At 38.2% G+C, this 21,748-nt stretch overlaps 1 protein-coding gene and 1 long non-coding RNA gene across 20 annotated transcripts in view; one reads left to right on the forward strand and one right to left on the reverse strand.

The window, feature by feature from the left end:
• The window catches only part of PHLDB2 (pleckstrin homology like domain family B member 2), a 196,869-nt gene that overhangs the window by 174,297 nt on the left and 824 nt on the right, over positions 1–21,748 (reverse strand). The gene's annotated exons all lie outside the window — the stretch shown is intronic.
• LOC118601623 overlaps positions 2,831–21,748 on the forward strand; it is a 42,064-nt gene continuing 23,146 nt past the window's right edge. For 3 of the 7 annotated variants that reach the window (XR_004950382.1, XR_004950379.1, XR_004950381.1), the window contains exons 1-2: positions 2,832–5,384; positions 15,833–15,893. This is a non-coding gene — a long non-coding RNA (uncharacterized LOC118601623). Of the gene's footprint in view, positions 5,385–15,832; positions 15,894–21,748 lie in introns of all 7 variants that reach the window. The other 4 variants (XR_004950384.1, XR_004950383.1, XR_004950385.1 and 1 more) reach the window with 2 other exon arrangements.

Genomic DNA, 21,748 nt, shown 5'->3' on the forward strand with positions numbered 1-21,748 from the left:
AACAGAAATAAATAAACGAGTCTAAAAAAATACAAAATATTAATAAAGGCAAGAACTGGTTCTTTGAAAGATAACGAAATTGATAAACCTTTAACCAGACTCATCAAAAAAAAAAAAAAAAATGGGAGAGAACCCAAATAATTAAAATCAGAAATGAAAGAGAAGAGACAACAGACATCACAGAAATAGAAGGAGTTATGAGAAAACACTACAATTATATGCCAAAAAATTGAACAATCTGGAAATAATGGATAAATTTCTAGAAACATTACAATTTTCCAAGACTGAATTAAGAAGAAACAGAAAATCTGAACAGACTGATTACTACTAATGACATTGAATCAGTAATTGAACAAAAAAAAAACTCCCAACAAACAAAAGTCCTGGATCAGATGGCTTCATAGATGAATTTTCCCAAACATTCAAAGAAGTATTAACACCTATACTTCTATTCCAAAACATTAAGAAGAGGAAAGGCTCCCAAGCTCTTTATTTATTTATTTATTTATTTATTTATTTATTTATTTATTTATTTATTTATTTATTTTTGAGGCCAGCATTATCCTGACTCCAAAATCAAAGACATTACAAAAGAAAAAGAAAAAAAAATTAAAAAGTTACGAGCCAATATTTTTGATGAACATAGATGCAAAAATCCTGGTGTTCTGATTCCTGACTTTTGTGTGCGCACAGGGGAAGAAGTGACAACGAAAAAATATTAAACTGAATTTTATGTGATTGATTGGTGACTGGCTACCTCAAGATTCAAAGAATGGGACTAGGTCTTTTCATCTACCTATCAGCTTCATTTCTTAGGAAGCTGCTAGGTATAAGCTGCCTCTGGTCTTCAGCTCAAATCTCGATGACTTCATAGATTGTCTGGCCCAGCAGAGTAGTTTAAGAACCAGGAATAAGATCCATCGCAATTTACTTTTGAGCTTTAGCTTCTTTATAAATATAATAGAGTTCAAAAGAACCACTTACTCTGACCTGAATACAAGTCTACTTTCAAAATCAGCTGAAAGCCAAGGGATTTCTGGATTGATCATCTATCCTGGATGCTTGGTACTGCCTAACATCTGGGACCTATTTTCTCATCTGAAAACTGAGGGTCTTAGGAGAAGATGATTTCGTGGATGACTTTTAGCCTTGAATTACTCCTTCCATTATGGAAGAAGAGAGCGGGGTGGGGCAAAGAGAAAGCATGAATGTAAAAGAATAGCTTCTGGGTTAGGGTTCCTGGAGTCATTATCTTCCTCCACTGGTTTCTGGGTTTATCCATTTTTCTCACTACGCCTTGAGTGCCAACATCACTCCTTTTTCCCACCTCGTCAGGAAACCCATTAGTCACACTAAGGCACTTCGAACACCAGTGCTGGTGCAGCAAGCCGAGTAAAGGTGCTTCATGTCTGCCTGTTTTCCCCACTGTCTTTCACGAAAAGGACAGATTGGTGAACTCTAACACTTCTTGTAAGCCATTGCTTGAAGATTTTTTTTTTTTTAATTGACAAAAGACAAATCAGAACTGAGTTGATATGTTGCTCTAGGGCACTGGAGAGGGTTGGCCCGATGACCTGTGTAGGTCTTTTAACTCTTGGAATTGGTGACTGTGATTCCTCTTCAGGATTATATCATGTGGGGATTAGCACTTTCTCACTCAGCAAGTACAAATTAAGGCTTGGAAGACAGAGTCTGACTCATGAGAAAGAAGAGGGGTTAGAGTCCAAGTCTGAGTAAGTAGGTCTTATTTCCTGTGCTTTGGGATCAGAGCTTTTCTGTTATACAACTCCAAGAAGCATAGTTTCTATTGTATTAGTTAAAGGTGCCCCTTGGAGCACAGTTTTAATACAATAAGTTAGAAACAGTGTCCCTTGAAATTGAGTGGTGCTGCTTCCCTGTTTGTGATGTCTCAAGTACCTTCGTTTCATCATATAACATTTTGTATCATCTGGAAGGTCCAGAGAATACTTTAATCATAATTCCCTCATGAAACCTGGCAAAAGTCTGTATCAACATGCATACGCTGGGCCAAAAATGTGATTAATAAAGAAGAAAGGTTAGGGTTGGAGTAGGGGTGATGAATGCTTTATAAATCCAGACAGCCAACCAAGTTGAACATGAAAGACAGAAACATGTACAAGATTGTGCTATTTTACTCTGCACTCTTCAAAAATTTGTGCTGTGTGTATGTGTGTGTATGTGTGTGTAACTTGCAGGTCCTAATGCTTTTCTTCGTTCATGTGACCAGTTTATAGTATAATAACTACCATACCCTGGCTGCCACCAAGGGCCAAGTGCTTCCCAAACATTAGTTCATTGGATACTCCCAGTAACCCTATGATTTCCGGGTGTTATTATCTCTATTTTATAAACAGAAAACTGGATTTCAAAGAGGTGCATAACTTGCTCAAGGTCACATAAATTAAGTAGCAGTGTCAAAAATCACACTCAGATCTCTCTGACTCTAAAGGTATGCCTTTACTAGAATACCAAACTGCTTTTCTTCTATTACAGCATTATGTTTTCTTGAGCAAATATAGCCCTAACTGCTTCTTTACTGGCAGTAGGGTAGAAGAAATAATAATGATAATAGCAGCACAGGTGGAGCTTATTATGTGCCAGGAACTGTCCTAAACACTTAATGATGCATTAAATAACTTATTCCTTGTAACATCTTACAATGTAAGGTTGTACCCTATTTCTAGATAAGCAAACTAAGGTTGAGAAACTGGCACAAAGTCACCTAGCTAGCTAGGAAGGGGTGGAACTGGGAATCCACGCCAGATGGTTGGTTGGGCTCCAGACCCTGTGCAGGCCACCAAGAAACTAGAAGAGGTTGTCAGAAAGATAAGTCACTCAGTGAAAACCCATTGTACTGTTCAGACTGGTCAGGCCCACATTAGATACAGTTTGCGAGGCATTCACGCTCCAGGAGAGGAGAATGCTGGTGAGTCAATGAGTTGAACCTCTAACTCCTTAGTTTCTATTGCCTGACTGACCAACACACTCAGTTGCAGGCCAGCGCATAAAGCCATGAGCAGCTGTCTTTCCTTCGGGCTACCTGCAGGAGCGCTGGGGATCACACAATGCTCAGGAGAAGTGGATATATCTCTGGCATCAGTCAGGTATTTTAATTTTTTCCATTTCTCGTCTCACTTCTTTGTCATTGCTCTTCTTTTTCCAGAAAAGTGAAATGACTTCTTTGGAATTCTTAGGCACTGGGTTTTAAATCTGTAATGTTTATGAACTTGCTGAGAGTACTGGGAAACGAGGCTTGGTTTTGTAAATGAAGTCATATTTAGCCCAAACCAAAAAAAGAGAGAGAGAGAGAGACAGAGAGAGACAGAGAGAGAGAGACAGAGAGAGACTTGAGAGTCTGTGGGGATCAGAGCTGGGTATTGTGTTACAGAAATTTTCCATTTCAGACACAAACTCCATACAGTAGTATGTGAGCCAAAAAAGGCTGAGAGAGACTCCAGGAGGGCCTGAAGAAATAATATCTCCTTCTCTAATCCTGAAGAGTGCAGCCAGGTTCTTGGGGAGGGCTGTCCAGAGGTCTGGATCAGATCACTCAGACGTCTGGGATTAGAATGATTATGATAGCAGTATTGTGGGGCAAAACTTCAGAGAGCTCTCTAAGATGCCCCTGAGCAAGAATCTTAACTTATCAGTGCCTCAGTTTCCAATGTCTGAATTTATTGAGAGTAGTAAAAATATTATGCATATTGGCTATGTAAAATGGTATAATAATGCTAGATTATTATTAAACGATACTTATACCTAGCATTTATTAAAGCCTTACTATGTCTGAGCCACTGCGTTAAAGTTTTCTAAACATTACCTCATTTAATCCTTACAACAACGTGATGAGATCAGTGGTATTCTTTTTCTGGTTTTACATGTGAGGGAACTGTAATTTAGAAAAGCTTAATGACAGGAACAAGTTCATAACCTTAAGTGGTGGACTCGGGTCTCAAACTGATACCTTACTCTATGTCCCCAAGGACAGGCCAACCATGGCTCACACTGCTCTCTGGTCCTGGGCTGAATCTGGACATCATATGTTTGACTATTTGTGCCTTTGGCCCCTCATTCTATCTTTCAGCAGCACCCTTTTCAGGTTAACATGGAAGCACCTATTTTAAAAAGAAGTTGGGAAGTCGAGCATGTTTTCCATGTAAATAAACTGGTTTTAGCCTCTCCGGACTGATTCTGAAACAGGTATTACCCAGAGCAGTGGTTCCTGCTGTTAGCTATCTGACCAACAGCATTAACATCACCAGGGAATTTGTGAGAAATGCAAATGCCCTGGCCCCATCCCAATGGACTGAATCAGAAACTCTGAGGGGGTCACTCAGCCCTCTTAACCAGCCCTGGAGCTGATTCTGATGCAGCTGAAGTTCAAGAACCATAAGCCTCTGGGGTAGATAAAGGAGAGAGTTAAATCAGGAATCGAGGTCTATGATTCTTAACAGCTGCTAGTGACTCATTCCCCCAGTCATTCCCTTCTGGGTTCCTGTCCTTTTTAGGATGAAGGATTTGCTCAAGTCCCATCTTGTGTGATAAATTTCATCAACAGTGTCGTTCCTTTCTGAATCAATGTGCATAAGGAGACTTTGAGCTTTATCCACTCCCACGTGCATGCAGGGCCCACTTCTGTTTTTGGAACCACTGGCTCGTTTTCCAGTCTGGATGACTAGCTTCAATTACCCTACTTGCCAGAAGAGAAAGATAAGGTTTAATAAAACTGTGGTTCTAGATTGAATTGAACACTTGCAGAATTGTGGTTAGCTCTCCGGATGTGCTCAGTTTTAAAGGTTCTGAACAAAGCTATGCATGAGCCAAAGGGCACCCTGTCCCCTTTTCTTCTCTCCCCAACACCTAAAATTCATGACAGAGGGTGAAGCAACTAAAGCCAAAAATGGGGGAAATCGTCGCTTTAGTTTTTTAAGGTAAGCTCTGACTTAAGCTTTGCCTGTCTCTCAGGCTCACTGTTCCCACATGCCACTCAGTGGAAAACTCAGACTGAATGCACATTTTTTTTTCTAGTTCCTTCTCCAGAGACCAGTGTAAAATGGATCCCCTGTCTAACACAAGTCTGCCTTTTAATAGCCTTGTAAACATAATTTTCAATAAAATCTACTCCACGTTTACTAGTTTGTTAGGAAAACCTTTCTTATTTTCTGAGATGCTGCTTTTCCTAATTAAAAAAGTGGGATTTTTTGTTTCAACTTTGCCAGAAAATGGAAACTATAGTTATTGATGCGAGTTATATTTACTGTCTTTGGAGTAGAAGGACATTTTCTCTTACCTTAATAAAGATTCACTAACATTAAGTTCTGGTTTCAGGGGTCTCTGGAGTACATCTTACATCTCCAAATAAGGTAAAATAAGATTTTAAAAAATGTAACGTGGTTTCTGTTGCTGGAAAATGTTTTTGAGTTTTGAAAGAATTCTTCTCAGCACTTTGTGTTGCTATCTGGTCTTATTTTAATTTACTGCAGACATACTGAAAGAATATCAGTCATGAGCATGGGTGAGTAACATGAAAATGAAGGCAAAATGTGTTATGGATGTTAAACCCTGACCTAGTGGAAGAGGAGATTCTGCCTAGCAATGTCTTTCTTGAGATGCTTTTGCAGAAGTGTTGTGGCTACAGCCTAGATTCAATAATGGAAAATGAAAAAACTGGGATGTCACATGACCTTTCCTATGTGACAGATACACCAAGTTCTCTGCTCCTAAAGATCCTTGCCTTACAAATGTTGTTGCTATTATGAACCATCAATAAATATTTTATCTCAACATAAAACTTTGAATAAAAATTTTGGAGAGAGACAAACCCAAGTCCAAAATCTGACTTTACCTCCTACTTGCTGTGTGCTCTTGGACAAGTTACTTAACCTCTTTGAGATCTGTTTCTTCACCTACAAATTGAGGATAAAAATGATCAACTCATAGGGTTGCTGTGAAGACTAATTTGGATAATATTCAGTGCTGGCATTTAGTAGCTGTTATTACTGTATATCTTTGCCATCTTAACCTTAATTGGTGCAAAAAGTAAATTTATATGCTGAAAGATTTTCTGCCACCTGTATATACACATACATATATGTGCATATGTATGGCAGATATTTATGTACAATTGAGAAATATATATAGAAAATTATAGTTTTACTCTAATTAGCCCTGAAAAGCAGCACATTTTTTTCTTTCCTTAAATTTCACTGAACTCTACTGACTTATTTCTACCAGCCGGAGTGGTTCTCACAGGCTAATGATGGTCTGGGCCCCATATCAATAGGACTCGTTAGCAAAATACACCTTATTACATCTGTCTGTCATGCATCTATTAGATTATAAAACCACTTCCAGGTTTCATTATGGTTGTTGATCTCCCCTCCCGTGGATTCAATGCAATGAAAAAGTCAAGCCACAGACTCTCCAGGCCATACCCACAGCAAAAATGCATTTGGAATATTTTGTTAGAAAATAATTTAATGATGTCTTGATGTTATTAAACTCTGATTCTGGTGTTTAAAATAGATACACTCAAAAAGTCAAGAAATAAACTGTGAATGTCAAAATACTATTATTTCTGTTTGTAAATCATCTTATTATTAAGGTACTTCACAAATTCGCTATGAAAAAAAGTGGAGAGTCTGGGAGAAGAGGATGGTAGAATTTTAGAATGTATTGGGATATCAGTACAGGCATTTCTTTCATTAAAACACACACACACACACACACACACACACACACACACACACACACACACTTTCGAAACTTCAACGGAGGAATGCAGAGAGAACCAGCTTGTGAATGGTGGGGGCTGGTGCAGAAATGCATTAGGTCATAGGTTCCACCCTGCCACAGTGAGATTATCCCCCATATGGTAGTTTATGTTTCTGTGGTTTGCTGAGGGCTTGGGCTAGTTTTAAGCAATTTTCTTCAAGGTCCTCTATGCCAGTTAAAAATTATTTTGTGAACTATTCATTCTATCACATGCTTTAGCAAAATCCACCACAATCGAATAAGCATCTGGATATGTTCTCTGAGAGGCAGATTAGCCTCTCCTTTTCTTAAATTTCAACTTTTTACCTCATTGCAGGAAAATCTCTTTATCTCCTTGGTGTTTAAATTTTTCCCAGGCTCTGAGTGTTTTGACTCAGTCTTGCTACACAATCCACAAGAGACTCTTTAAGATTCATGGTCTGTGTCTGTAACTAGAAGTTTTACAAATGAATTGAACATAAGATGGCAATAAATAGGTCATCAATGCTTGAGGGGTACAGCTTGCTTTGTTCTTTGCTTCATTTATAATTCAGTCAACACAAGATATCTCTTGAGGGTCCATTGTGAGAAGGACACTGGGCCATAGCTCTTTGGTCCTGGACCTTGCACAAGTTTTCTCTCCCTGCTCTACTCCTAGGGAATTACTATTTGTCACGCACATGTGACCATACACTCACTCACATATACACTTTGTCTCCATCTGCTTTCTTCTCACCTACCCACCCTTTTTAACATTTGGTACTTATTTAATGTTTTATTTTCTGACATCACAAGGTTGACTTAGAACAGTTTTCTCCAAACTTCTCAGTTTAAAATAATCACCTGGGACATTAAAAAATATATACTTTCTTGAGCTCTCTAAGTTGATTTGAAGTTACTTAAATATAAATAGAAGAGGACCCATATATTCTCTAGCATATATGATTCAACGGTGCTGAGAAAGAAATCAGAAATTTTATTTTTAAGAGGTTTCTCATATGATTCTTTTCAACAGATAAGATTAGGAAACACCAGAGAGGGAGAGGACCTCCTAGGTCACTTCCAACATTGACACATTATACTTCAGACAATCCCGATGACTTTTCTCAGAGGTCATAATTGCTAAATTATACCAACTCTCTTCTTTAACCTCTGGCCCTGAAGTGTTCCTGCCTCCTGAACTTCTATTATAACTGTCTGCATTATTCAGCAGTTACTCGTACACTGTTTTGCAGAATTTCTTCATGTCTCACACTTCTATTTAGATCTTTATTTTTATTTAATGTTTTGAAATTTTTCATCATACCTACTGAAACTATGGTAGACGCCTCTAGAGGAGGGACAATATTTTCTAGATTTCTTTATATTCTTCATTTGTGTACTTGTTTAATGTATTTTCTAAGATCAAATAGATGAGGTTTTGTTTCTAACTTAATTTTCTCTTTAAATTTTAATATCTCGCTTCCCGGGTAGAGACTATATTATTTCATTTCATATAGCAAGAGGCATAAGATTTGGGAACCCAAGTTTTATCCTAGCTAGTGCAGCTGTTAGGTACTCAAATAACCCCCTAATCCTTTATAAAAACTTAATCGGACAGCTGCCTTGATAATATGTAGTTTCAATAACAGCCTCTGTTGAAGAAAATAATATCCCATTGTAATATGTCTCATAGATTGATGATATTTCTCTACAAAGAAATGTCTAATGGATAGGAAATCCCAAAACTGGGAAATCAAGCTACACACTGAAAAGCTCACCTTTAATTTTTACCATGATATAGAAGTGTATTCTTTGGATATAGCAACTGTTGGAACTTTGCTATATTTATGGTTTAATTAGATTGTTTCAATGTAGTGGAACAGCTCTTTAAAGTACTTTTAACAAGGATACTATTGTTAAAGAAAAACAGCTCTTTCATTTGAGCCCTTAAAATTATAGGGAGGGGAATGAAAAAAATACCCTTGGCAGCATATTTTTTAATTCAGCTGTGACTTCTCCAGCCTAATCGCCAAAAAGCCTCTGCAAGGCAGTTCTTGTTTACATAGCAGTTTGATCTGGGTTCTTGTAAAATTAAACGTAGGTTGACAAATTAAATTTAACATCACCACCCTCCAGGACGTTGTAAATGTAAAGGAGACTAAAACAAACACGGGAAATGTTACTGTAACAGGGCAGTGTAAAGTCAGACCTAATAAAACATAGTAATCTTGCTTATAAATATAATTTAGTGCAAAAAGTATCAACAAACAGTTGATATCAATTTTTAAAAAATATATACCTCCACCATCTTTCATACACCATTAAAACAGATGTCTTTGTTTCTCCACAGATTTTTTTTTTCTAACCATGATTTACCAGAGACATCTATCTGGTTCTTAAATTAAGCAGTTTAGTGGTTTTGCAGTATCACAGTTTAAAATCTCTTTCAAGAATTCATGAAATAAGCATCTTAAATTGTTGGTGGTTAATTACATCAGAACATTCAGTCTCTTTGAACTTATTCTTAAAATAGATAATTTTTTTTTAAATGAGAAAGTCTTACAGGTTATCTGAAACTTACATACCAATAGGATTTAACAGAAAAGACTCCTTGGTATCGTCCAAATTTATTTAGAAGTACAAATAAAAAGACTCTAAAGTTTTAAATGAGAAACTCATGTTTAAAGTCTGACTTTGAAAGAAATGAGAAATATACATTATGTAAATGTAATTAATCTAACACAGATATGATTTGCAAACTGCTCAACTTAAGAAAAATGAGGTGACTATAAAGAGGGATTTGAGTTGGCTGCTCTAGTAGGGCCTCACAAGGTCACTGAGTGAAATGGACTTTCATCATTTTTGCCTGCCCTGCCTTCCTGTGTCAGGGAGTCTTGATAAGGAGATCCAAGCCCCAAAGTCCAGACGTTTTCTTTCTCGGTTTCTAGACAGCTCAGACCACCACTTACATTTGCCTGAGACTTTGAGTATTCACAGAGGAATGAAAATGTTCAGGGGCCTTTAGAGATTATGGTTGTTGCCTTTGATGGAGGGTAGAGTCCAGGTATGGAACTGTAGCTGGTATGTGTGATGACAATGCTAGTGGGAGCATCTCGAACAGACTGTTCAGGGGTGCTATCTTGGCTCTGTTTTGCCTTCGATGTTTTCTTCCTGTGTTTCTCTCTAGCATTTCCAGACATTCTGTGAGTTACCTGACATCCTTCCAATAAATTCCTTTTCTGCTAAAAGCTTCAGAATTAGTGTTTGTTCTTGGAACCAAGAAGTCTGACTACAACACCAAGTTTTAATTCCCGCTCTTTAGAACCAGAAACTTCAGTGCATCCATATGCCCATAGGTGATTAGGTTCCGGGGGCTGTGAATCTCACAAGAAACTGAGGTTAGTGTCACTAACTTTGTTCAGATAAACTCCTCCTCACTGCAAATAAAATTTGAGATTACAGAGAAAGACACACTCCAACAAGGGTTAAAAATAGGGGAGGGAAATAGGAGGAAGTAAAGGTAAGGTATTGGTGCATGAATCAGATTGTTAAATGTATTACTTTGTAATGAGAAATAGAACTTGTAGGCACATGAGAGCGCGCAGTTCAACAGGTCCTCACATTCTCTCCCTTGCAGGAGAAGCTTCCTGGGAAGCTAAAACAGTCAGAGGTTTCCATGGGGATGAGGGTGGGGGTCTAAGCAAAGGAAACTTAACTATCCTCGGGGTTGAATCACCAAATAACAGTCCCTAGAGTACTCTGCCCTAGCATTTTGTGGCTAAAGAGGAGTTCTTGCTTTTTGCCTTGCAATGTGCTTTAAGTCTCTTTTAAACATGTAAATATTTGGAAGAGATAACACATTAAGTCATTTACTTTAGCAAAGTGTTTCCCAAACTTCCGTCATTCATGTATTATTTTCTCAATCTTGCCATATTCATATATTTGTGTTTTATTATATCTTTTATACCTAAATACTTCCAATACCTTGTTCTAAATAATATATATGAATGTGAAAGCTTGTTTTGCTATATATTTTTTAACACTCCTGAAAATGAACCTGTAGTGTTAAAATGATTTTACATCATCATCTTGCATTCTGCAGAAGATGTATCAAGTGAACTAAGATTTTGTCCTTGTTTGAAAAATCATTCATAGAAGTTAAAATTTTGGAATCCAAATCTACAGAAAATATCTCTATCTTTCTCTAACCCTTGATTTATAGTTTGTCTGGGTATAGAATTCTACATTGAAGTCTGGTCCCTACCCCCACCCCCACCACCCCTGATCTTTATGACTATATGATCTTTTAACATCATATAGTGATATTGATGAGAGGTCAGAAGCTAGTTTAATTTACATTCCTTGTAGGTTACCTTTCTTCCCCTCTGGAAGTTCTTATGTTCTTTTAATCTTTGGCATTCTAAAATATCATAACATTCCCTAGTTATTTGTTTTACTTTTTAATTTAATTGGTTGGACACGAGCCATTTTAATCTAAACATTGTGATTTCGGAGTGCTAAGGTTCTTTCTGATCATTTTTTCCCTTCAATTGTGTGTGCTTTTTCTGAGACACTTATTAGTTACATATGGAACTTCCAGGATGGGGTATCAGTATCAGTGTTTGGAACCTCTATCAGTCAGTTTAGTCAGCAAAACAAAAGCTTTCTGTGTGTTATCAGTAGAAAGTGTTTTAATACATGGAATAAGCATTGGAAGGGCTGGAGGATTGAAATTTTCTTGAACTACCACCGACTAGCTCTGTCTGCCATACCAATGTGCATGATTCTCTAGATGCTCACCAGGAAGCTGCTTCAGCCCTCACATAAACTTTCTGCCTGTGCATCTGTCTGCAACTATCTCCATTTTTCTGGAGAAATGACCTTTGCTCTTCTACCTTCCGAATCACAAATACCCACTCCAGGCTCTAACCTGAAACCATATGTGTGTGTGTGTGTGTGTTTATTCAACTCCTTTCTGATGAACACTTAGACTACTTTTGAAATTTGCTGCTACAAACAAATCTTACATAAATATGTGTGTACTATGGGATAATTTTAATGCAGTCTTCTAATCTTCTAAAGTAAGTCCTAGAAGTGGATTTGCTAAGTCACAATTACCCACATTAAAATGTTGTTATATGGCTTGACAAATTGCCCTTATAAAAGAGGTTGCAGCGATTCACACTTCCATCATCTCGGTATGTGAAACTGACTGTTCCCCCCATGCTCACCGATGCCTGCTGTTATCCAATTTTTGCCATTCTCATAAAAAGGAAATGTTATTTCAGTGTTTAAGTCTGCTTTTATTTTATTTTTAGTGTGGTTAAACAGCTTTTCATGTGATTACTGGTATTTACCTTTCTCTTTTTTGGTAAATTGTCAGTTCACTTTTTGCTTTACTGCTGGAGTATTGTTCTAGCTGGTATGAGTTTGTAAATTCTCTTTAGGGATGATAACATTTTGCTTGTTATTTATGTTGCATTTTCTGGGGTCACTATTTTTATTTTTACTTTTGCTTATAGTATTTATAAAAGAAGTTTTAAGTATTTATGTAGTTAAATCTATCTTTATTTACTTTTAGATATATATTTTTTTCTTTCAGTGAATGAAAGAATGAAATCAACATGAAAGTGGGTCCATTAGGAGTTCAACAATCTCTTGGTCCAACTTCAGGATATAGGTGAATTGTTTAAGATGATGAAAGTTTTTACTTACACATTAAATATTTACCTAAGCCAACTTAAGAAGGATTCTAACTGAACTAGGTCCAAGGCTACTAAGTTTGCCCTACCAGTTTATATCCTTCTTTAAATGTGTGGTGTTAAAGTTGGAATTGGACTTGGATGTTAATGGAGGCTGTTGGTATGAGCTCTGGGTAGGTCAGCCCTGTTCTTTAATCCCGAACTTTCTGATTGGTGCAAGCTGCTAACATCAAAAGACCTCACTCCCATTTCTCCAGTGTTTTGTTCTTTGTTCTTTATGGCTGTTTAAAGTCGCTCCCAGGATAAAGAAAATTTAAATCATAATTGAGCAGAGATGAGATTTTTAACAAAATTGTCCACCAGGAAAAAGTCACCAGGGTTTGGGAGAGCATATAAGACTTGGACTGTAGAGAATGGCTCTAAATTAAGGTTCCAGGTTTAAGCGGTGTGTTTAAGCAAAAGCTCTGATTCAGGGTAAAGTTCTAGTTCTTTCTGCTCCTACCTTTTAACTAGAAGGGTCTCTCTGGAGCCCTCCGTTACTTGCCTTCTCTCGGCTATCAAAACTTTTCAACCATGCTTACCACAACTGTCTCTCTTCTGTTACTTATCCCTCCTTAGGATTTTCAGACACGTTCCTAAAAAGAAGTAGCTTTCTCTTCAAAGTCTGAGTGTTTTAAAAGGAAGGATGCAAACTCAAATTTCCTTTTTTTAAAAAAATCCATTTGGACCTCAACTCTTCTGAAAGTCTTCCAGAGCATCTATCTAGAACTTTTTTGTGTTGTATTCAGTGTTCATTGTTCTTACATCCTCAGGCAATGCTATGTTGGCTCCTTTATTGGTCTATCTGCTCTATAAGATGTTGGTCTTCTTCTGGGCAGAAATATGAGCTACTCATTTCTATATCTGTAGCACTTAGAATAATGTAAAGCACGAATTAGGCAATTCATAAATGTCTTTATTGGATCTATGTTAGAACAATAAAAAAATATTTATTTCAACATGCTGTTATGATCTTGGCTTGGGGCAAGTGGGAATTAATAGCTTCTGATGTAGATGCATGTGGAAAATAGTAGTATCCTGGTTGGAGGCATATGAAATAGTGGTTCAAAATGGAAAATGGTAACTCTGATAATCCCCTTAAGAGAACAGCCAAAGATTGAGCATAACCATACATGGTCAGAGTGGGTATCTACAGATTAGGAGAAAAAAAAATATGTTTGGAGCGTGGGCTAAATCCACAATGTAACCAAATAAGGCTCAGGCCACTGTATCCATTGAACATTTTTACTCAAATTTCATTGGCTAATCTTACATGAAAGGTCGTATAAAATAAGATGATAATGGGATATTAAATTTAGTATGCCAAAAGTTTCTTGAAGATATCTAAAGTTCAGTATAATTAACTGACATGGAGATTTATTTAGACATATCAAAAGAACTTTTTACGTGCCAAAGGTCTTGTACTTTACCTTTTCTAAAAATGATCAGAATATCTTGTAGCAATTTTAGAAAATGGGATATGCTATCAATAGAAGTCTTTAAGGTCTGTGATTTGGACAGATATTTGCTAAATTAATTCCAGAAATTAAATAAGTGTCTAGATTTTGTATAACCCATGCCTAGAAATAGTCCACACAAAAGGTTTCTTTTTACAAAATTGATCTAATGTCTTTCTCAAACTAAAATTCTTTTTATGTATTTTATACACACACATAACATAAATTATTTTAGTTCCATTGAAATTATTGCAGAACACTCTGTGCTCCCAAATACTTTAAGATCTATGGTATAAAAGTGCCTCTGTTCAAAATGCTGCCTACCTCTCTTCTGGCTTAGTGGGCAGTGAAAAGTGGGCAAGGATTATCAGGAACAGTCCTCCATCTTCTGCAAAGCCTCTACTAGATATGCTTCTCTTTACCTTCACTGTCTGGCAGACTCTCTGGCACAGATGACATACCTACAGCCTCCAACTCCCTTGACTATCAATGGGCAGAGGGAAGATTATAGGTAGAGGTATATATGACCAGATGGTGTTTCGAAAGTAGAAAAACAGAGTTCCATATTGTCTCATGCTCTGAAATGCTTTTTATTTCTGCTAGAAAAAATGCCAGGCTAGAGGATCCAGTTCAATATTAGAAATTCAGTTTAATTCAAGAAGCAATAGTGTGCTCACTGGCCCCATAGAAAAAGCTGTAAAGGAGCCAACTGGTGCTTGGTCATTTGGTCATCAGCATCGGAGTACATATGAGATTATTCCATATTTCAGTATCCTACCTATTTTTTCTTTTCTTTTAACTTGCTAGGAATACATTGAGGTCTGTATTTGAGTTAAGTTTGACATTGATAATAATGGAACCATGGGCCATTTTGGTTCTCAGGCCTCATAAGAGGTACTACATGGTTGAATGATAAGCCTATCCCCTTCCTAACCTGCCTTAATTGAATATATATGGTGGGCAACCCAAGGATAACTTTTGGTGGAGGTTTGTTTGTTTTGTGGTTTCTAGGAAGTGAGTGTAGCCAATACATTTAAGAGAGTATCAACTAAGCATTGTTTGTTGTTTTGTCCATCCCTCTCCCCAAGGTACTACCTAAGAAGAAGTTGATTAGATATTAGGAATAGAGTCAAAACTGAGGAGTGCGAAAACTCTGTAAGATTTTTGTTGAATACAACAAAAAGCCACTTGAAGATCCTGCCAGGAAACCAACCTATTCTTACTGAATCCATGGCATTCCCTTGTCACCTGGAAAATGACCAAATATTCTTTAGTAATAATAATTAATATTGTCTTTCTCAGCTTTAACAAAAAAGACAAAATGGGCATCAAGGTGATGCAGCCTCTGCATGCTACTGAAACATAAGACCATTGATGCTCAATTTCTTTCAGTGCTTTTCTTGTTGGACCAGAGATTCTTTGCTGTTACTTATGAGTGTGCTTCTTCAGGGCCTAGAGCTCCCTGAGTATGGGTCTGGAGAGATAAAGTAAACTAGCATGGGTCATGATGCTACATACTTTCTTTACTAGACTCCCAGGCATGCCTTGGTGCTTGGTACAATTAGCAGTTTCCTTTGAACAGTGTTGCCCTGGGCTGCTTCCTCTCATACACAGTGAGCAAGCATTATTCTTTCCTTTTTATGGGAGAAGTGGAGCAGAGAGAAGAGTGAAATAACCCCAGAGGTGAAAAATAAAAAATACCAGTGCTTGGAATGGAACATAATAATGCTGTCAGACATCTTGATGTTCATTCATTTCTGCAGGATATAAGAGGGAAGTCAGAGGAATCAAAGACAACTGCCCTTTCAGTTCAGGGCCTCAGGGAAGATCCTTAATGCATTCTTGTTCCTTGTTGTGCCTTCTCTTCTTTACAAATAGCCTTTCATGAAGCTAACAAGAAGAGACAAGAGAACAAGGCACCCAATTTGCAACTACCTTGGTGAGTAACCCTAGGCGGGGCACCTGAGGGGGCTGGGAGTGAGTGGGGGGAAAGAGGACAGGGATGCTTTCAGTATCCAAAGCAAACTTAAAGCTCCTCCACAGCCCTTGGCCATTGTTTTGTGAACTTCAGAGGAAGTGCAGATCTGTCCCTCATTCTTCAGCCTTTTGCTTATGTCACCACTCCACCTTCCCCCACCCAACACACACAGTTCCTTCTGACTCACTCTAACCTTGGGCAAGTCAAGTCACCTCTAAGAACCTCTGTTTATTCGCAAGAGAGGATAATAGTCATGACTGCCTGATGGCTGGAGCTTGCATTAGTGACACGCAGGTGTGGCAAAGCTGTGTTGGTGCCAGGGCTGCCTCTGAACAAGAGAACTCTGATGTGGTTCCCTGCTGAGTGTGATCCTTCTCTGGAAAATTGATACCCAGCCTCTCCGTTAATATTAACCTCAAGGTTACAGTCTGAGATCTCTTTAGCACTTTTTGTTTTTTATTCCCCCTAAGAGATAGGGATGGTGGTTCCAGAGAGATAAAAACCATTTCTGTGTTTAATTTTTAAAAGAACATTCTGATCTTAACTTTTCTAGTTTTTCACAGAAGACAGAATATCAAAACTAGAGGAGAACTTAAAAACAATAAAACCATCCCTGTCTCCATCTTGAAGAAGAGAAAATTGAGGCCAAGAGAGCCGGAGTGACTTACTCGCTCAGTGTTATGTGGTTAGCGTGTAGTCGTAGCAGAGTCAAACAAAATCATGATTTCCTACCGGCTGTGCCATGCTGTTACCGATGGCAGAAGAACGTAACCCTCAATGCACCATTCCCTCCGCACCACAGCTTAATATTGCTTTCTTCAGTCATTCCTGGCAAATTTCTCTACTAAATTTACAGTCAATTGCTAACTTGTTATTACCCATGACTATTTACTGAGAACTCATCATCTTCAAGCTATTTTATAATTAAAAGTACATAAACATACACACACAATCAGGGAACTCTAAGGAGAGTATGGTTTAGTTCATTTGGTAACCATAAAACTTTCAAGATTATTTATCCCCGTTTTAAAAACAGTGTCTAGCATGTTTCTGGGAAAGAGTAGGTGACTATTGCAGAACTGAGGATGACTCATCAATAAATGTTTGTGGTTATTTACAGCGAAGATGCATTCTTTCTCCAAACTGGGTCGCCGCCAACAATTTTAAAAACTGGCACCAACTCACAGACCAAGACAATGGTGGAGTCAGGATTAGGATGCCTATTTTGGGCTATGCTTTATGTTCTATTTGTTGGAGTGCAAGTTATGACTATGTTCTATAACGCAACTATGTACAACTATGTTTTATAACAATACCTCTTATCAGGGCCATTTTCATTTTGGAAAGAGAAACAAAATGAGGTAAATTTTGGTAAAAAAAAAAAAAAAAAGTAAGGTTTTGAGAAGTCTAGCCATTGGTTCTCACCTCTATTTGGGATTCCTATCCAGGAAGCAGAGCTGAATTTAATAAAGTATACATGTTTGACCTTTAAGGTACATCTTTTCAGAATTGGTAGAATCAGGTTGAGGTACTGGTTTTCGTTGGGACATAGGGAAGCCTGCTACCTGCTCATTCACCGCAACATCTCTGTTTGGCCTCTGGGTTTTCTCTCTCTTGCAACCTGCTCACATACTAACCATAAGTTTTCAGCTGCTTACCTTATGAAATCTAATGAGATCACCACAAATCAGGCCCTATGGATGAAGGCCATTATTACACAGAAATACACGAGAGCTCCAACTAAGTGAGCCATATAAGGCTTACCTTTAAAAAAATGAATCCTTGAAAACATCAGCTCAGTGATGACAAAAAGGAATTCTGCCTGGTTAGAGTTATCTACAGGAAGTATTTTTCATATTGTTTTGGCTTTAGAAAAAAATTACTAGGCTTCGTGGGGGTTATCTAAGTACACAGGGAAACTGCAAATTCAGACTGTTTGAATCCTGTTCTCCAATACAGAGGTCTTATGTGAAAACAATCTCATTTTCATTTTGCTTCCTGGGAACCCCTCCAAGGAGCAATGAATTGCCAGCTTTCAGCGACCTTCAGTTCCCTAACTGCTCCTAAGGGAAACTTGACCTTAGAGCTGTAGAGAGAAGGGGAACAGTTTTCAAGTTGGTGCAGAACAGGGGCAGAAGTTTCTTTCTTTCTGTTTGCTCCTTGCCCAAAGGTTCTCCTGTACTAAGATCCTTGGAGCCTCTGAGGTCTCAGAAATGGGGACAAGGTGGGATGAAGGTGCATATTAACCCCAAACAAGAATGCAGATAAGAATGTCACATGGGATGGAGATTCAGGCAGCCAGCCAGGAGCAGTTCTCAGTGAAGCATTAGAAATAAAAAAAGTGAGTGCCCTGTAGATGCACAGCCTATTCAGGGCTCCCTAACCCCTCAGAGTATTTTAGGACCAGAATGGAATTATAGGGCACAATAATTCTTCTTGTAACTTTAGTTAGTTTCTACAGGGATTGGGCCTACACTCATGATGAATTCCCAACCTATAGGAGAATTTCCTTAGGTTTCCTACCATATGGCAGCTGCTTGTTCCAGGAGGCATGCTATAGAGTTAACAAAGAGAGAGTTTGTGTCTCTGCAACCCCAACCCATGTACTCTGTCCCACAGGCATGCAACAGATTAGAGGACAGTGGTTTCTTACCTTTCCTCCAGCAAGAATTCCTTTGATACCTTACTTTGCTCATGGGTACATGGGTTTAAAAGATTTTTGCCTTCAAGGCAGATTTTATTAAGTAACAATTAGTGTTTTCATTTTCACTACTCAGTGAAAATATAATTAGAATAACGACATTACCACACTGACCCGATAGGATTCTAGCTAAAAACAAAGCAGTCAACATCTGAGTGGGTCCCTGTAGCCAGAGAACATGCTATGTAGTCACTTAGCATTTTTAATTCCTGAAAGCAGTTCGTGTGTCCCATTTGTACCATTTGCAAACCTTAAGAATCCAGAGAATTGCTTGTGTGTTTGAAAAAAAAAAAGAGCAAATAGTTCGGAGTCCCAAGACCAATGAGACTTGTTAGCTGAGCGGTGTTGAGAAGGGCACTCACCTTTATTGAGTCTTGGGTTTCTTATCTGAAAAGATACCATCTGAAAATGACACTCCCCTTACAGGCTATTATGAAGATTAAACGAAACCGTATGGGAAAGTTTTGGCATATTTAGCTCTCTTTGAAGACAGAAATTTGACAGCAGAAATAAAATTTAAAAATATCCCAGTATAATATATATAAATAAATTGTTTCTATGCTACATTAAAATCAAATAAACAAACAACGATGTTTGTGAGCTAGGAGATAGAACAATTTTCTCTCACAGCTTCACAAAGAGATTAAAATGTTGATCTGTGAGCTGTTGTTAGTGTGGGTGCTGTATGTGTATGTGCATATGTGTGTGTGCTTGTGTGCATGTGCGTTTTGTGATTACTTTCCTGGAGGAGAGAAAAATCACTGTGATGTTGGGTTTGATGCCTGTACAGGATCAAGAACACCTGGGGAGGGGGTAATAAATACATACTCTGGGAATCCAAGAAGATAATTTAGAAAGGACTCCTTATAATTTTACATTTAGAATGCAAGCAGTATAGATACTGTTGGTCGGTTGCTAAAAAACATGGATTTTTGAGTATAACAGATCCATACTCAAATTTCACTTCATTTTACTAGCTCTGTGATTTGGACAAGTTGCATAAATTTGTTCTAGGAATTAAAGAAAAAACATGTAGGTAAAAAGGCAGTATACTGTTCACTTCCTGGTCAGAATCAGTACTGGATAAAGGTGAGATGTTTTTCGAGTCCTTGTATTTCAGCTCCATTTTTTTTCCTCTTTAACCCAATGTTTTAGTCAACATAAAAGATAGCATGTGAGTGAAGTTCAGGCAGGGTTAGCTGTATTAGAGAAGGAGACTCTGTGGACCTGGTGATGCAATTCCTATTTATGATGCCTCTGCTATCAGACTCTTAGGTATGTATGAGGCGGGCCAGTGAAAAAGAGAAACTCTTTGTTTAGAGATGATTAGCCAACCACATTTCACGAAGGCATTTCTTTATCTCGATTTTGTAAATGCTCAGGAATTGTGGCTGCTTTGAAATTTCTGCCAGACAGCTAATGGAATTTTTAGGATGCATCTGAACAAAAATGAAACTGGAGCAAGGGGAGCAGGGGAAGGCTTGCTTTTGCACATTACTCATTTACCTCTCAAATACACCAACAAGCCATTTGGACTCTAAGCTAACATGGGTCTCTGTTTGGGTTACAAGTACTGGAAACCTTGAAATGATAGAATGTTGATGGTTCCTCTTGCTTTAAGCCTCCTTCTGCCTAAGTCCCTTGGATTTAGATGAGTGGATATTAACTGAGGTAAAATGAGATAGTAATTCAATAGTTGAATTCCCAGATAAGAATTAGGATGGTGTCATTTTTGTTTGGAAATAGTCCCGATGTTGTACCTTCGTCGGGGCTCATGGATTGGAGTCTCTGGAATAGAAGGAGGCTGAAATCTAGCCTGAGAATTGGATGGGTTTACTTAGGAAATATTCCTGATTACTTAGGAAGACTCCAGAAACTTCCATCACTGGACGTACTTCTCTTTGTTCCTTATCTGACCCCCACCCCTTCACCTCTTATCAAAGAAGATCCATTCTAGTCCAATGCTGGCCTTTTGGTCATAGTGGCACTCAATTGGCCTGGGTATGGCATATCCAGTAAAGAACTTCTGACTCCATTAGTCTGTCTTGCTTTCTTTAGTGACCCCCACCCCCCCCCATAACACACTTGTGCGCACGAGCACGCACACACGTGCACACATACACACACATACACACAATTTATACTCCTGCATGTGTTCAACTGTATGACTGCACAGGAAAAGCAGTGGATTGAGAGTAAGGCAGAATTGAGAAGAATCTTTGCTTAGCCTCTGACTAACTGTGACCTTGGGCAAATTAATTTACTTCTGGGTTCTAATTTCTTAACATGTAAAAGGAATAATAATAATGTCTATCTAGTCTAATCAGTCTAATCAATCCCAAGAATAATACCCTCGCCTCCCCATCTGACTCCCAATTAATATCCAATTTGCATGAAATGGAAAGAAAAACTGGATGTACTCTCAGGGGCTACCAGTGTTTTGGCCTTGAGTTGTCTGCTACACAGAAAAAATAGAGAAGTGTGTCTGCCCCTAAGGCAGCCTCCAGTATTGTGGGAAGACATAGCCAATGCAATTGAATGCCCCAACACCATTTCCCTCTCTTCAAAACCCCCTCATCACTTGTATTATCTCGAAACATTCTCTGGGAACTAGTCAGACAGGGCTTAATATCTTCACAGATATCTATTGATTTTCCATAACTCTCCCTCACATTTCTGAGAGTTAGCCCCAGACATAAGCCACAAATTTCACATAGGGTTTATGCCTACGCGACATGGCAGTGGCCTCAACTCCTACATCTAGTTAACTGCCTGAGACACTTAAATTTCTGGCCACAAACCTCAGTGAAGCGAATTCACTTCAGTTCTATAAATGATTGACAAAAATAGTGTCAAACATTACCTTGTCTAATACACGGCCCAACCCCTTCTCTAAATGGAGTTCAGAAAAATAGGGCCTCTTTATCAATGCCTGAGGTGATATCAGGTATCTGATTTGAGCATAGATCTTGTTCATGTGCGTTTATTATGGAGCTGGGAAGGACCTTGTGGCATTTACTACTCCAGAAAGGATAAAAACCACTCTGGTCAGTAAAGAATAAGGATACAGCTTAGGGAACAGATATGTTCTATGGAGACATTCGGTCAGGCAAGG

The sequence above is a fragment of the Rousettus aegyptiacus genome, unplaced genomic scaffold, assembly GCF_014176215.1.
Source record: "Rousettus aegyptiacus isolate mRouAeg1 unplaced genomic scaffold, mRouAeg1.p scaffold_m13_p_4, whole genome shotgun sequence".
In the NCBI taxonomy this organism is placed as follows: domain Eukaryota; kingdom Metazoa; phylum Chordata; class Mammalia; order Chiroptera; family Pteropodidae; genus Rousettus; species Rousettus aegyptiacus.